The 14861-nt window shown below is 38.5% G+C and overlaps 1 protein-coding gene across 2 annotated transcripts in view; it reads right to left on the bottom strand.

Moving 5' to 3' along the window:
• The window catches only part of JAKMIP1 (janus kinase and microtubule interacting protein 1), a 2220219-nt gene that overhangs the window by 209117 nt on the left and 1996241 nt on the right, over positions 1-14861 (bottom strand). The gene's annotated exons all lie outside the window — the stretch shown is intronic.

Genomic DNA, 14861 nt, shown 5'->3' with positions numbered 1-14861 from the left:
TACCCCCATTCCCACAGCAGTCGGAGTACTAAGTAACTAGACCACCTCTGCATAGTGAGGACAAGCTAGACTTCTTGCTATGTATAATGTCATATTCCCCAAATTTCACTCCCAGTACACATTTATTTTCTGTTATAATTTATGCCATTAGTTTTCCTAATTTCACTAAACCCCTTCCTCTTCAATTTGTTTCACTGTAATCTGGCATTTTTAACACTTTTTTCAATCCTTACCACAATCTAGCTCACCCAAACATTGTTTTAGCCACAGTAATCAAATCATCTGCATATGACAATCACATAGGTATTACAATTCCTTTCTCCATTTTCCATCATGCTTCTGTCATGTTGTGAATGCACAATTGTATTGCACATATTCAAGAGACATCCTTATTTAACTCCTCTATTAATTTTAATTTTTCTTCTCATCCATTTACCATTATTTTCACCCATAATTTTTCATAACAGATTACCATTATATTCATTGCTTTCTCTCGATCACACATGCCTCTAATATCTTCCACATTGCCTCACCGCTCTCCTTGTCAAATGCTTTTGCCACTTCACATATTACTAATTTTAGCCTGTTTTCTTTCAAAATTATATCTACCATGTCTTTTACCATGACTGACATTTCTTTCACTTCTCTGCCTTATATGAAAAACCCCATCCCTATAACTTTGCCAAATAATTTCTGCATCTTTTTTGTATTATTTTGTTTTAAAATGTTCTAATCTGTATTTCCTAGTGTTACCAGCCTCCATCTTTTACATATTTTTGTTCATCTTTTTCTACATGAATGTAATTGAATGTAATCACCACGTAGCTTTTCTTCTTTTATACATTTATCCAACCGGTCCTTCCATATTGTAATGAATACTCCTTTTTTTCACTTTCATCCATTCCTTTGCATTATCCATAACTTAATCTAGCCAGTGCTAATGTGGATTCCTTTCTTCCTTTCCTTACAGTTTTCTCCAATTTTTTCAATTTTAATTTTCTCTTCTAAATGTTTCTTTACACTTCCAGATATCCTTTACGCTTTTAATTTTTCATATACTTATTTTTATAGTCATACATTTTTACAGTGATTCAGCATTCTCCATAATTTCTTCCCGTCTATGGTTTATATTGCCTTCTTTGTTTAATTTTACAAACATCTTACCTTTTCTTGTTTTAACTTCTTTCCCTAAAAAATATTAAACTTCCACTTTTTTCTTTTAAAAATAAATTTTGTTCATACATTGCTGTCTTTACTTTTTCTCTATTTTACATACAAATCTTTTGTAATTTCTCTTATTCTATTATTACATTGTTCCATTTCTTTTTCATGACTTCTCATAATTTTTTCATATTCCATCTTACTCTTTTTTTCATTATGTTTTCAGCATCTAAAAAGCTTTTTTATACTTTTCTTTACAAAGCATTTTCTCATAATGTTCTCTCATAATATGTTCTTTCCATAATTTTCCACAGTCTTCCTTCATTTCATCCTTTTTGCTAACTTCATCACTTACATTTTTCAGTTCCTTTACCTTCCTTTATTATGTCTCTGCCATCTCCTATTATAGGCATTACTGGCCTGTGATCTGAAAATTCAACCGTTTCCACCCTGTCCTTTCCTTCATATCTTTTGGATGTATCACATAATCTATTTCTGTTTTAGAAATTCCTCTTCAGTGTGTCCAATCTCTATTTTCCCTATTTTCATCCCGCTACATTTTAACCCTTTCATTATCTAATATTTTTATTTCCTCACTTTATATCAGAATCTCTATCCTTGAACCTGCGTCATTTCCCACTAACCTAATATCCTTATCCATATTGCCTCAACTCTTTGTTTTTGTCTTTTTCATGCATCTTGTGTGCAACCAACATATCACAATGATGCTTAATATCTTCAGTCACTTACAAACTCCTGATATCATTTTGTATACTTTTTACAGTTAGTTACGATGTTCCTATATCTTTCCTTTTCCTTTCTTTGCGTTTTTCTTACTTCCATTTTTTTCTTCTCTTAACTCCCCAACCAAACTGTTTCATTTTGTTCTTGTTATTAGCCTGTCCCTAGCTTTCCTTCCTCTCCTTCTAAGACTGCATACTTGTTTTAACTTGTATCTGAGCTCTCTCTGTGTGATTAGTCCCTTTAGGCCATCCTGTCCAGTGTTTTCTACATTCACGTATTCAGTTTTGGCCGTAATACTTTCTTCTTCACAAATATCTTCAGTAACATTTTCCATGAACTGCCCTGTTCTCTAATATTTTCTTCTTCGTTTTCCTTTCTTTTTCTAACAAAGGGCAATCAAACCGGAACTGTCCACTGTCATTCATTTCCTACATCCATCCATCTATCCACAACCTTTTTTCCCATTTTCACACATGTGGTCCGGTGTCACTTCAACAGTGACAATCATCTAGAGCCAAGGTTCACAGCTCTGGATGGCTAGCCCTGCCATACTTGTTCTTGCATACCACACACACACACACACACACACACACACACACACACACACCTATGACCAATATTTGGAATGTGGGAGGAAAATGGAACACCCAGAGAAAATCCACACAAACACAGGGAGAACATGCAGACTCCGGATTACATTTTCTATGTACTGGTTTACAATTTCCTGAAGTATGCACCCCTCTCCCCACATCATCCACATCTTCTTTTGTTACAATCTTGTAACAACTGTGTTGTTTCTCCACAAAGAAAAAAACAGGTTTTAAGTTGTCCCCAGAATATGGCAGTAACTTTTCTCCATTTAGCATTATATTGTTTGGTACATGCTGTATGTTTCCTTCATTCACATTCAGTGGTACTTATGGCTAAATATTTTTCATCATACATATTCCTACCCTCCTGGCTAAATGTTTCTTTCATCATGTACTTTCTTAACATCATGTACTTTACTACAAACAAAGAGAAAAAAAGTTCTTAACTCATTCTATGTCTGATGTTCTGAACTGTATATTTCACTTTCTTGTATGCTTCAGTTCTGAAACAGAAACACTTCCCTCAGCAACAGCATGCTTTTTTCACTGCTTCATTCATAAAGTGTTTTGCTAACAAAGACATTTCAGATGTCACTTCACAAAATTTCTTCATTACCTAAGTGTATTAATGTTTTATGTATTTTAAATTAAGAACTGGTGGTAAAACAATATCATCCATAAAGTCATACTTGTTAACAGTTTCTATTTGTTAACAGTTTCATTGTTTTTGTCCTGATTCCTACCACTGGTCAATTGTTCTGCATTATAAGTCCTTCAGTGCTCCTTTGCAGACCTGTACTTACATCTTCATTCATGCTTCTTCTTATTCTGCCTGCCTGCCTCACAATTTCACATGCCTTTGTAGTTCTGTTTTCAGTGTTTGTTTCGTTTCCTCTCACCTTACCCTGTTACAGGTGTATGTCCATATAAATGGCTTCTCCACCAGCTGAATATACACCCAGATTTATATCAAAATGTGTTTCTTTCACTCTATCAGATTCTTATGAGCATTTTCAGAAATGTCCTGTTATTGTAGTACTCATTCTAGCATTATATTCCATTCAGTCTTATCTGCATCCTTAGGCTCTTCTTCCTGGATTAAATCCATAAAGACTTGCATTTCAAGTCCTTCTCCTTAAAATCGGTCACAATTGTACTGATATTTCTGTATCGGGCTCAACAGGCCCGCAGCATTTTCAGCTCTGTGACTGCTATCCTCTGCTCTGTTGGAACTGTTTGAGCCCCATAACAGCCCTCTGACACCACCTAGTGGCTCAATGACAAGAATAGGGGATGTTTTCCAGTATTGCAGATGGATATCCCCACTCAGTACGAATACCACCCTGGATCTCCCCTGAAAAGAGACTACTGACCTAAAGGGACTAATCTAGTTAACAATAGGTGAAGAAATAAATTATATGACATGTTATATATCTGTGTCATGTTGTCCCACTTCAGTGTATGTCGACATAGGTTCATAGGTTCATAGGTAGGTACTGGGCTATCTGCCTGAGGGAATTTATAAGCCTAGCCAGAGTGTGTTGGCTTTCGCCGCTCCATTGATTAATTAACTGATCCTCTGTCAAGCAGAGCCAATGAAGTGATCCCAGGGGTGTATTTTCTGTTTCCCATCCACTCATCAAGGTTTCTCTTGAAGAGTGTTAGTGAGGGGCTCTGCCTGATGTAATTTGGAATTTTGTTCCAAAGCATGGAGAGTCTCTGTGACAGGAATCTATCCCTCCAGCATGTTCTATTTATTGTTGTGGCAAGGTTTAGCTCACTATATTTAATGGTAGTGCATATGTACACACTTTGCACACACTGCCGGCAATTTTTTGGTGACATGGTGAGAAAGTATTTTGACTATCTTGCTAATATGCATTTGTTTGTATGTGGACACATAATTTTGCATTTGGGTATTGTTCTAACATTTCACACATGTGACACATAATACATGTACTTTAGATGCACAAGTGTGTTGCTGATCAAAATGTGGGACCCTTCTATCAACAAACATATCTTGATACATCAGGCTGTTTTTTACTATGGTGCTTGAATACTAGCTTCTGTATCTTCCCTGCTTGGCTAGTAGTTTTGCACCCAAACCTGACATGATCTATAGTTTCAGGTTGTGTGCTGGTATACAGCTAATATGAGTGCATCAAAATAATGAGTTTTATGCTGTTTGGGTTGTGGGACTATAAGGCATGAGGCCTGGACTGTAGACAAAGGGATTCTGAGGTTCCTTCTTCTAACATAACATTGTACAGGTTAATATGTGGTACTGGCATGTGGGATAGGACTAACCAATGTGTGTGTGTGTGTGTGTGTGTGTGTGTGTGTGTGTGTGTGTGTGTGTGTGTGTGTGTGTGTGTGTGTGTGTTTTTCAAGCATTTACATATCACATTTTCCCTGCACAGGTATGCGACCCACACATGGCAGGAAAATCAGCTTGTGTGTACACTGTTGCCCTGCTTTGTGCCTGATGCAGGTCACACATGTTTGACAAATAATGTGCGCTCATGTGGGCCTCAATGGCTGCATTCTTTATGCAGGTCACATATGTTTGATGGCCATGACATAGGTGGCACACAGTGTTGTAATGTCCATTAGTGTGTACAATCATCAACTCTTTTCTCCAAATGTAATGTGAAATGCACTGGCAATATGTACTCTGGTGTGCATTTGTGCTTTTGTAATGTCCTGTACAAAACATGCAACTTGCGCTGTGCTTTAGTTGCTGGCTTATCTGCTACTTGTTTTAATTTACCAATTAACTTGGATGGAATATCATTTTAACTGTTTTGTGATCTTTCCTGGGCAAAGCTTGAAAATAGTCAGTCTGGATCAGTGCTCTACCCTGGTTTAACTTCTTCTTCTTTCGTCTTTTTCCCAGTTAGGGGTTGCCACAGCAGATCATCTGTCCGCTCATGATTGGCAGTGGAGTTTTACAGTGTCGAGTTGCCAGCCTGGTGCCCAACCTTCGACAGAAAGCACACACATGCACACACTCACACCTAGGGCCAATTTAGAGTGTCCAATCCACCTACAGCATGTCTTTGGGATGTGGGAGGAAACCAGAGCACCCGGAGGAAACCCACATGACCACAGGGAGGACATGCAAACTCCACACAGAAGGCACCCCAGCCGAGGATCGAACCAGAGGACCTCTTGCTGTGAGGTGGCAATGCTAACCGCTGCACCACAGTGGTTTAAATAACAAAAATAAAATAAAATAAATACCCATAATATCCTAACCTGTGCTTTATGTATGTCATGTGCTGTTCCACAGGCTGTTCAGCATGTCACTGGCTACTTTGCAATGTATCACAGCTTTGTCAATGCACTGACATATGTTACACATTCACACTGTAACTGTCATAAAGTCTACAGCAGTGATTCATTTGCAATCCAAGCACTATCATCATGTCATGCAGCTACACATTAATATACCATAACCATTACTTCTGTCAGCATGCTGTCATATGCATAAAAAAATACATAAAACATACATATACGTTAGTCCTCTATTCCAGTTGCTTATGCTTTGTATAAGCTTAGTTATATGTATTTTTTATATATTTATTAAGGAAATATAACCAGTTCTCAGTTCAAGAAAGTTAGTTATAGGATCATATTAGTGCCCCTGATCTATTAAGGCTGTTTTTATCACTGTGAAAAATAGTGGAAGCTTTTTGCTTCAATGTTTTTTCATTATTTTTTTTTTAGTATATGTTAATCCTCTATCCCAGCTGTATAAGCTTAGTTATATGTATTTTTTTATATATTTATTAATGAGATATAATCTTCGGTGATTTCAACTACCCTGGTATAGACTGGACGAACTACCAATGTTCCAGCTCCTATGCTCAGCGATTCATAGAATTTATAAATTCAAATGCCCTTGAACAACTAGCATGTTCCCCCACTAGAGGGGACAACATATTGGATTTAATCATCACAAATATGGGCACCCATTGTACCACACCTGTTATCACTCCCTCCTTGGTCAGATCCGACCACAAACAGATAACCCTGGACATACTCACCCCTCCACTTCCCCCAGTCAAAGAAACCATAGTCAAAAACCTTTCCAAAGCAAACTTCAAACTACTTGCATCTGAAGTGGGAAGCTTCACTATTCCCTTGCAGAAGGATAATGATATCCAGGATGCGGAATCATACACCAAGGCACTCTATATGCATCTTCAGGATTGCATGGATCGTGCTAGCCCAAATAAAACCAAGACTCCTTCCTCAAGCAAGAAGAAACCAGTCTGGTGGACCCCGGCCATAAGCAAACTTTACAATAAAAGGAGGAGACTTATACAAAAAAAGGCCAAATTTCAAGTAGAAAAATCATCCCTGATCAGCATTAGTAAGAAATTGAGGGCCCTCATCAAGTCAACTAAAGCTAATTTTGAAAAGAAAGTTGCCAAGGATGCCAAGGATAACCATAAGGCCTTCTATGGCTACGTCAAAAACCTAAATGGCAATGCTCAGGTCTTTTCTGAGCTAGTAGAAAATGGAACAAAATACTCTGACCCTTCTGACATTGCCAACATCCTGGCTGACAGGTTCAGTGCAAATTCCCCCCCCCCCCCACTCACCACCTACAGGGCCTATTACCATTCCAGGGGATTGTGTAAGTCCAATTATTATTGATACGTTGGTTAACAAGGCTCTATCTAAAGCTAAAAACACTGCCTCCATGGGACCAGATGGTGTCCCGGGCTGTGTCATACGCGAGCTCCAAAAGGAATTAACCCGCATTTTAATACCCTGTTCAGTCTTAGCCTCTCCACAGGATATGTGCTCACAGAATGGCGCATGGCAATGGTGGTCCCGCTACACAAGGGTGGGGCCACAACTGACCCTGGGAACTACCGACTAATAAGCCTGACCAGTCTGATCTGTAAGGCTATGGAGCAAATCATTACGGAAGTCATAAATGGAGAGATTGAGAACCTCCAGTCGCTGGACCCCACACAGTTCGGCTTCGTCAAGGGCAGATCATGCCTCCTGAACTTGGTGGATTTCTTTGAGACAATTACTCAGGCTATAGATAAGGGAAAGGAGGTACACACGGCTTACCTTGACCTTGCTAATGCATTTGACACCATTCCCCATTCAGGTATTATTGATAAGCTCACCAGCTTGGGCATAAACCCTTACCTCACAAGATGGATCGCAAACTAGCTCTCAGACAGATCCCATAAAGTAAGAGTAGCGGGATCTATGTCCGAATCCAGACCAGTAACGAGGGTGTGCCTAAGGGCTCTGTCCTGGGGCCCCTCCTGTTTGGCATATACTTCTCAGAAGTGCAGGCAAGCACGGAAGGGCTGTGGCTGACTAAGTTTGCAGATGACTGCAAACTGGATGCTATAATAGAGTCTCCGGCCGACATGGAGATCCTCCAGAAGGGCCTAAATGAGACTGATGCATGGTGTCAAAGCCATGGTCTCAAGCTAAATGCAGAAAAATGCGTAGTAATCCCCTTTGGAAAAAACAGAGTACCCACAAACTACAACATAGGAGGTAATCCCCTGAAATCTGAAGAAGAAATAAGGGATCTAGGGACCCAAGTAGATAGTCAGCTTTCCTTTGATAACCATGTTGCCAAAGTGGTTAGAAAATCCTTCTATGTGACCCATCTGATCACGAAAGGGTTCGCATCAAGATCTAAGGATGTAATGGTGCCCCTCTACTCTTCCCTCATCAGACCCATTATTGAGTACAATGCACCAATTGGAATGTACCTGGCTAGACATCTCCAGCAGCTGGAGAGACCACAGAGGTACCTAACCAAGAGGATTACTGGCCTCAAACAGTTGCCCTATGCAGCATGATTGAAAAAGCTAAAACTGTTTTCTGTTGCATACCGCCTTCTCAGAGGCGATCTCTGTCTAACGTACAGAGCCATGTCCAACCCAGAATTGTTGAACATGCTCCATCTTAGCAAAACCAAATCTACTCAAGCTACATGCTCTAGGGATATAAACCTCAACACAACAATGAATAGAACATGCTGGAGGGATAGATTCCCTTTGCAGAGACTTCCCTTACTATGGAACAGGGTCCTGATCTACATAAGACAGAGCCCCTCACTATCACTCTTCAAGAGGAACCTTGATGAGTGGATGGGTAACAGAAAGTTCACACCGGGGAATCACACCAACAGCACTACTAGATAGGGGCCAAGGGTACTATCTGCTAGTACAAGGGTCTAGGGAACTACTAAAGGGGAGGTGAATACCGCACAATGTGGCTGGGCTAATATATGCCTTTGGGCAATAGCCCAGTACCAACCTATGAACCTATATAAATGGGGTTTTGTTTAGTGTTGATGCATGTCTAATTAAGTTATTTCTTGTGTTTTTTACAATTTTTATAATTTTTACAACTGTATAAATTGCAAGGTATAGAATAAGTCGAGTCACATGACTAGGATGACTCTATAAGACCAGGATATGAGGATTGGGTGTTTTTGGTCTGATGAAGCATTATGTGAAAGCACTTACCAGTGTACACCAATAAAGGATTGATACTTTGAAGAAGACTGGCTAATAGTATTCTACGTGGTTTTCTCTGTCGTTTGCTTGTTGCTGTTTTTGTGTTATACTGTTTATAAGTTTACTTAAGTTTAATTCACTATGCCTCAATCTTGATGTGTTTGTATGTAATAAAGCTGCTTGAAACAAACCCACAACTGTTCATCTGCTTTATCCTGACTGGATGAGCGACAAGGTGTCAGAAGCGGGATGTCTGAATGACATGGTGTTAGAAACTGGAGTGTTTGAATGACATGATGTTAGAAGTGGCGTGCCTGAATGACATGGTATTGGAATTGGGATGTCTGAGCAACAAGAAGACAGAAGTCAAGCCATGAGGTGCATAGTTAGAAATAGAGGTATACAGAGGAATGACTCATCTCAACCTGCTCAAATGATTAAAAGAAGTCAGAAATTAATTTCAGGTAATTAAAACTCGCATAAATAATTTATTTCATAAAGTAATGATACAAAGCATTCACAAAGCACAAAATGCATTATTAACCAAATGAAAAGCACAAAATGCATTATCGATTAAGCAAAATGTTCAAAACCATGATATTTGATAAAATTATTCAAAATACTTATGAGAATGTTCAGAATTAGCTCTGATTTGCATAACAAGCATGTTAAAAGTAAAACGAGCACAAGAAAAGTATAACAAGTATGATAAAAGTCAAACAAACATAGCAAGTATAACAAAAGGGCAAAAGTGCATGGAAAAGTAAAGCGATTGCATTTTGTTAGTAAACGACCACATTTTTTAATATGAGCTACTATTTCCCATTGATTAAAGCTATTCAAAGTATAACTAAAGTTGTTCAAAGTATCTCAGAATGTGCAAAGTGTTTGCAGTGTGTGCTTTATTATAGTACAATTATTTTAAAGAGTTTACTGTATGCAAAGTACAGTTCTTTCACAAAGTGCAGTCATTTCAAAGTGTTTCTTACACTGAGTGGTTTCACAAAGTACAATGATATCAAAGTGTTTATTGTGCTATGGAGACATTTCATAAATTGTGGTTATTTCAAAGAGTCTATTGAGCTGTTGAGTGTAATTACACATTTCTGGCATAACTTTCTGACATATGTGTGTTTGTTCATACATAATTCCAAGGGTCTTTATTACTGTGTGTTGGCATGGCAGAAGCATTTCACAGACCAGTCCACTTGTATTTGATCATAATATTGCAGAGAATTGGAGAGTATTGGAGCAGGAATATGATATTTTCATACAAGCAGCTTTTTCTGATAAAGATATGCATACAAGGGCATTTATTCATCTTAATCTAGCAGGGTCAGAAGCAATTGAAAGGTTGCATTCATTTTTATATGCACCAGCAGTATATGCAGGAGAAGGGGAAACCATCATATTGTTGTACAAGCTGAATCAAGGGAGGACCCTGAGTGCTTGAAACGTAAAGTTAGAGAAATGTGTAACCCCCCCCCCGACAAATGTCACATTGGAGAGGTGCTAATTTTATGCAAGAGACCAAATGCCAGGACAAACTTTTGCTACTTAAGAAACAAATTTAAAATATGCAGATTTGGTGATTTGAATGATGAGTTGATAAAGGACAGGCTGGTGTTAATAATGCTGCAGTGAGAAAGATTTTGCTTTCAGACAGTGATCTGACTTTGAGCAAAGCCATAGAGATTTGTCAAATACACGAGCTTACAGAAAGGCACACAAACATGCTTGCAAGTGATAAGAGCATAGTTTCAGCAGCCTCTAGAGCAAACATAGACAGCATGCAACACGTGGCTAACAGAAACAGGCCTAAGCACATGACAGCTACAGCCCCTGCAGGATTTCTAGGGACAGCCCATACCTTTCCAGCAAGTTCTATGACTAGTTCAGTAAAACAGACATGCTCAGTGCAGCACAAAGGTGAGTCTGCAAAATCCAAGTCAAGTTTCATTGTTAACTGTCGAAATTGTGGTGCCAGTCACAAGTCCAAAAGTGAAAAGTGCTTAGCATTTGGTCAGCAATGCCACATATGTAAAAAATGGAACCACTTTCAAAAGCTTTGTAAATCAAGCAAGTCTCATTAATTTATTAAGAAAGGTCACTCAAAAAAGCAAGTTGATTATATAGAAAGCTGCAAATCTCCTTTCTATGTAGATGGTGTATCAGTGGTTGGTGAAAAGGTTAATACAGTAGATTTGTTGGCAAAAACTGAATTGTTTTGTGCTGTCCTGATTAATGGTAAAGCCAGACAGCTCAAAGTGGACACTGGTTCAAAATACAATGTTATGTCAGCAGAAACATTTTCTAGAGTAAAAGCTGGTGAAGAACTTAATTTGGCCAATTGTACAAAGCTTGTTGCTTATGGAGGTGAAGTGATTCAAACCAAAGTGCTTTCATGCTATTCATTTGGGAACAGTTACAGCTTATAATTTTATGTAGTCAAAAGACCTGTACAGTCATTATTAGGTGTCAGAGACAGTTTAAACATGAAACTACTTTCTTTTTCCAATGAAGTCCAGCCTGTAAGCACATGTCCTAGTTCCATTTTCATTGATGCTATTTTCACAGAGTATGCTAATATTTTTGAAGACAAGCTAGGTAAACTTCCAGTTGTGTACTCCATGAAATTAGACCCAAGGGTCAGTCCAGTGGTCAGACCAGCAAGAAGAGCTCAATTAGCTATTGAGGACAGAATCAAAGTCCAGTTATATAAAATGGTGCAGCAAGGTGTGATCTGTTCAGTTACAGAACCAACTGAATGGGTGTCTTCCATGGTAATTGCTCATAAGAAAAGCTCAGATGAAATCAGAATATGTATTGACCCAGGAGACTTAAACAAAGAATTAAAGAGACCACACCATCCTATGAGTACAGTCGAGGAAGTTGCTAACCTCATGCCAAATGCCACTGTTTTTTCTGTCTTAGATGCGAAGAGTTCATTTTGGCAAGTAATGCTTGATCACAAATCTTCACTACTGACTACATTCAGTACACCATTTGGTAGATACAGAGTTCTCAAAATGCCTTTTGGAATAAATTCTGCCAGTGAAGTCTTTCAGCGTGCAATGGAGCAAATTTTTTCAGGCTATCTGTGTGCTATAATAGTAGATGATTTACTAGTCGGACGCAATGGTGAAGCAGAGCATGACAGAAACCTCAGGGAAGTTCTGGAAACAGCACATGAAGTGAATATAAAGCTCAATCCTCTGAAATATTAATTCAGGCTACCAGAAGTTGCTTATGTCAGTCATTTATTTACCAGTTTGGGCTTACGACCAGATCCTTCCAAACAAACAGCCATTCTTGAGATGCCAGCTCCAGACTATGTCCAAGCCTTACAGCATGTTCTTGGTTAACTATTTGGGTAGGTTTATACCAGACTTCAGTGAATTATCAGGGCCCTAAGGGGGCTGACATGCAAAAATGTTACCTGGTCATGGTTGGAACAACACCAGGGAGCATTTGATAACCTGAAAAAGAAAATTGCCAGTCCACCTACATTAAGATACTATGATGTCCACAAACCAGTAATTCTTTCCTGTGATGCTTCAAAGTTCAGTCTTGGTGCAATTCTTCATGAGAATAGACCAGTAGCCTACGAATCTAGAATCCTTATCCAAACTGACATGCAGTACGCTCAAATTGATAACGAACTTTTGGCAATTGTATTCGCATGTTCGAAGTTCCATGATTATATTTATGGTCTATACAAAAGGCAAAGACTTGATGAGCTAATAGATCATACAAAGACTGATCCAGTTTTGCAAAATCTTAACCACTTCATCAATGCTGGATGGCCGTCAAAGCAATCTTGTGTACTAACAGAACTGCAACCTTATTTTCCTTACAGAAATGAGATGTTGACGGAAGATGGTAGCATTTTCAAAGGTCCTAAAGTTGTTGTTCCTACTTCCTTACAACATGATTACATCCAGATTTTCCAAAATGACCACCCAGGTTTCGAAGCTACCAAAAGAAGATCAAGAGGATTACTATTTTGGCATTATCTGTCAAAAGATATCGATAAAATACTTTCATCCTGTTCAGTATGCAATAGTACTAAACAGCATTCGCAAAAAGAGTCACTTCAGCTAAACCAGATTCCTGAACTACCTTGGTCAACAGTAGCCATTTTCCTATTCAAGTGGAATAGTCAACATTACTTAGTGTTGGTAGAATCTTATTTGAATTGGTTCGAGATTGATCTGCTACCCAGCCTAACGACCAGAACTGTCATTACTAAGTTGAAATATCATTTCTCAGTCCATGGTAGTCCACACAATTATTTCTGACAACGGTAATCAGTTTATCATCCAGCTATTTCAGAAATTTGCAAAAGAGTGGGACTTTATCGATGTTACCAGTAGTCTGAGTACCCACAGTCAAATGGCCTAGCTGAACGTGCAGTACAAAGTGCAAAGCAATTACTGGAGAGGTCAAAGTGTGACAATACAGATGTTTTCTTGAATTTGCTTAATCTCAAAAATATACCCCATGACGATTTATTTGGCTCACTATGATAAAATGAGCAGATTTCTTTGTCCATTGAAAGAAGGAAAAATAGTGAGGATATAAACAGCAAAAGGTTTTGATCTAATCAATCAAGTGAGAGGTGTATGTGCCGAGCTGAGATCTTACTTAGTAGAATCTGAGGGTATATAATACAGAAGAAATCACAGGCATCTTCTTCCGGTGTCTGAAATGATATCACAGCATCATACCTGTGATACAGACACTAGATCTCAGAGCAATCCATATGATGTTCCTGTCGAAGGACATGTCCTCAGTACCTGTTCCCATTCCTGATGATGTCCCAGATTTCCCTGAAGCTGAACATTCATTAAAGACAGTCCCTATTGCTACACCCAGTCCTAGTTTTTATGTCAAATGATCAGGTTGTATTTCCAGACCTAGTGTAAAATACACAGCAACCTGGGCATAATTGTTTCACTTGTAATTAGTTCTGTATAACTGAATGTCAAAGGATTATTTCTGTACAACTGCATGTCAATGGTTATTCTCATTATTACTGTGCATGACTTATTTCTCAAAGAGGGAGGATGTAGATCAGAGGCTATGTTGTGTCTTTAAGAAGCATTTTAAAGTGAGGGCACGTGTGTATAAATAGAGAGAACGTGCAGACAGCAGTGCCATTTTGAGTGAACAGCCAGAATGTTAACATGTATGACTGCAGTAGTCAGTCTGGTTATAAGTTTACTTAAGTTTAAGTTACTAAAACTCAATCCTAAAGTATTTGTATGTAAAAAAATCTGCTTGAACCAAACCCACAACTGTTAGTCTGTTTTATCCTGACAAGACGAGCAACAATATAAACCACTGGCTGCTCCTTAGGCACCTGTGAGACTTGAAGACGTGTTCCACAACTGTGACATTTATGCTATGTTTGTGTGTGTGTGTGTGTGTGTGTGTGTGTGTGTGTGTGTGTGTGTGTGTGTACGCGCGCCATGGCACCTACAACATTTCATGGTTTATCAACTGGTGAAATTTTCCATGATGTGCACATAGTATGACAAATGCTTGGATACACATTTGTGCCAATGTGCATTATGTACTCACTGCTGTCTTATTTTGTGATGGGTTTATATGCTTCCTGTTCAAACCATGAGATAGTGGCAAAGAAAATAATATAATTGGAATGTTAATCAAGAAAAGGTGGCTTTATATGGAGATGATATTATTTTCAACCGGATAAAACCAGAAAAGGACTTCTCAGTGTTGTGGAACATTCTGAGGCAATTTCAAGTATTTTCAGTATATAAATGTAATTAGAATATAATAAAGGCTAGAGTTGTAAACTATCTACCCACACATGAACTGGTTCAGC

Source organism: Protopterus annectens, chromosome 14.part0 (assembly GCF_019279795.1).
Source record: "Protopterus annectens isolate FY-2018-M chromosome 14.part0, PAN1.0, whole genome shotgun sequence".
Classification (NCBI taxonomy): domain Eukaryota; kingdom Metazoa; phylum Chordata; order Ceratodontiformes; family Protopteridae; genus Protopterus; species Protopterus annectens.
This window is presented reverse-complemented; position numbering and strand designations above follow the sequence as displayed.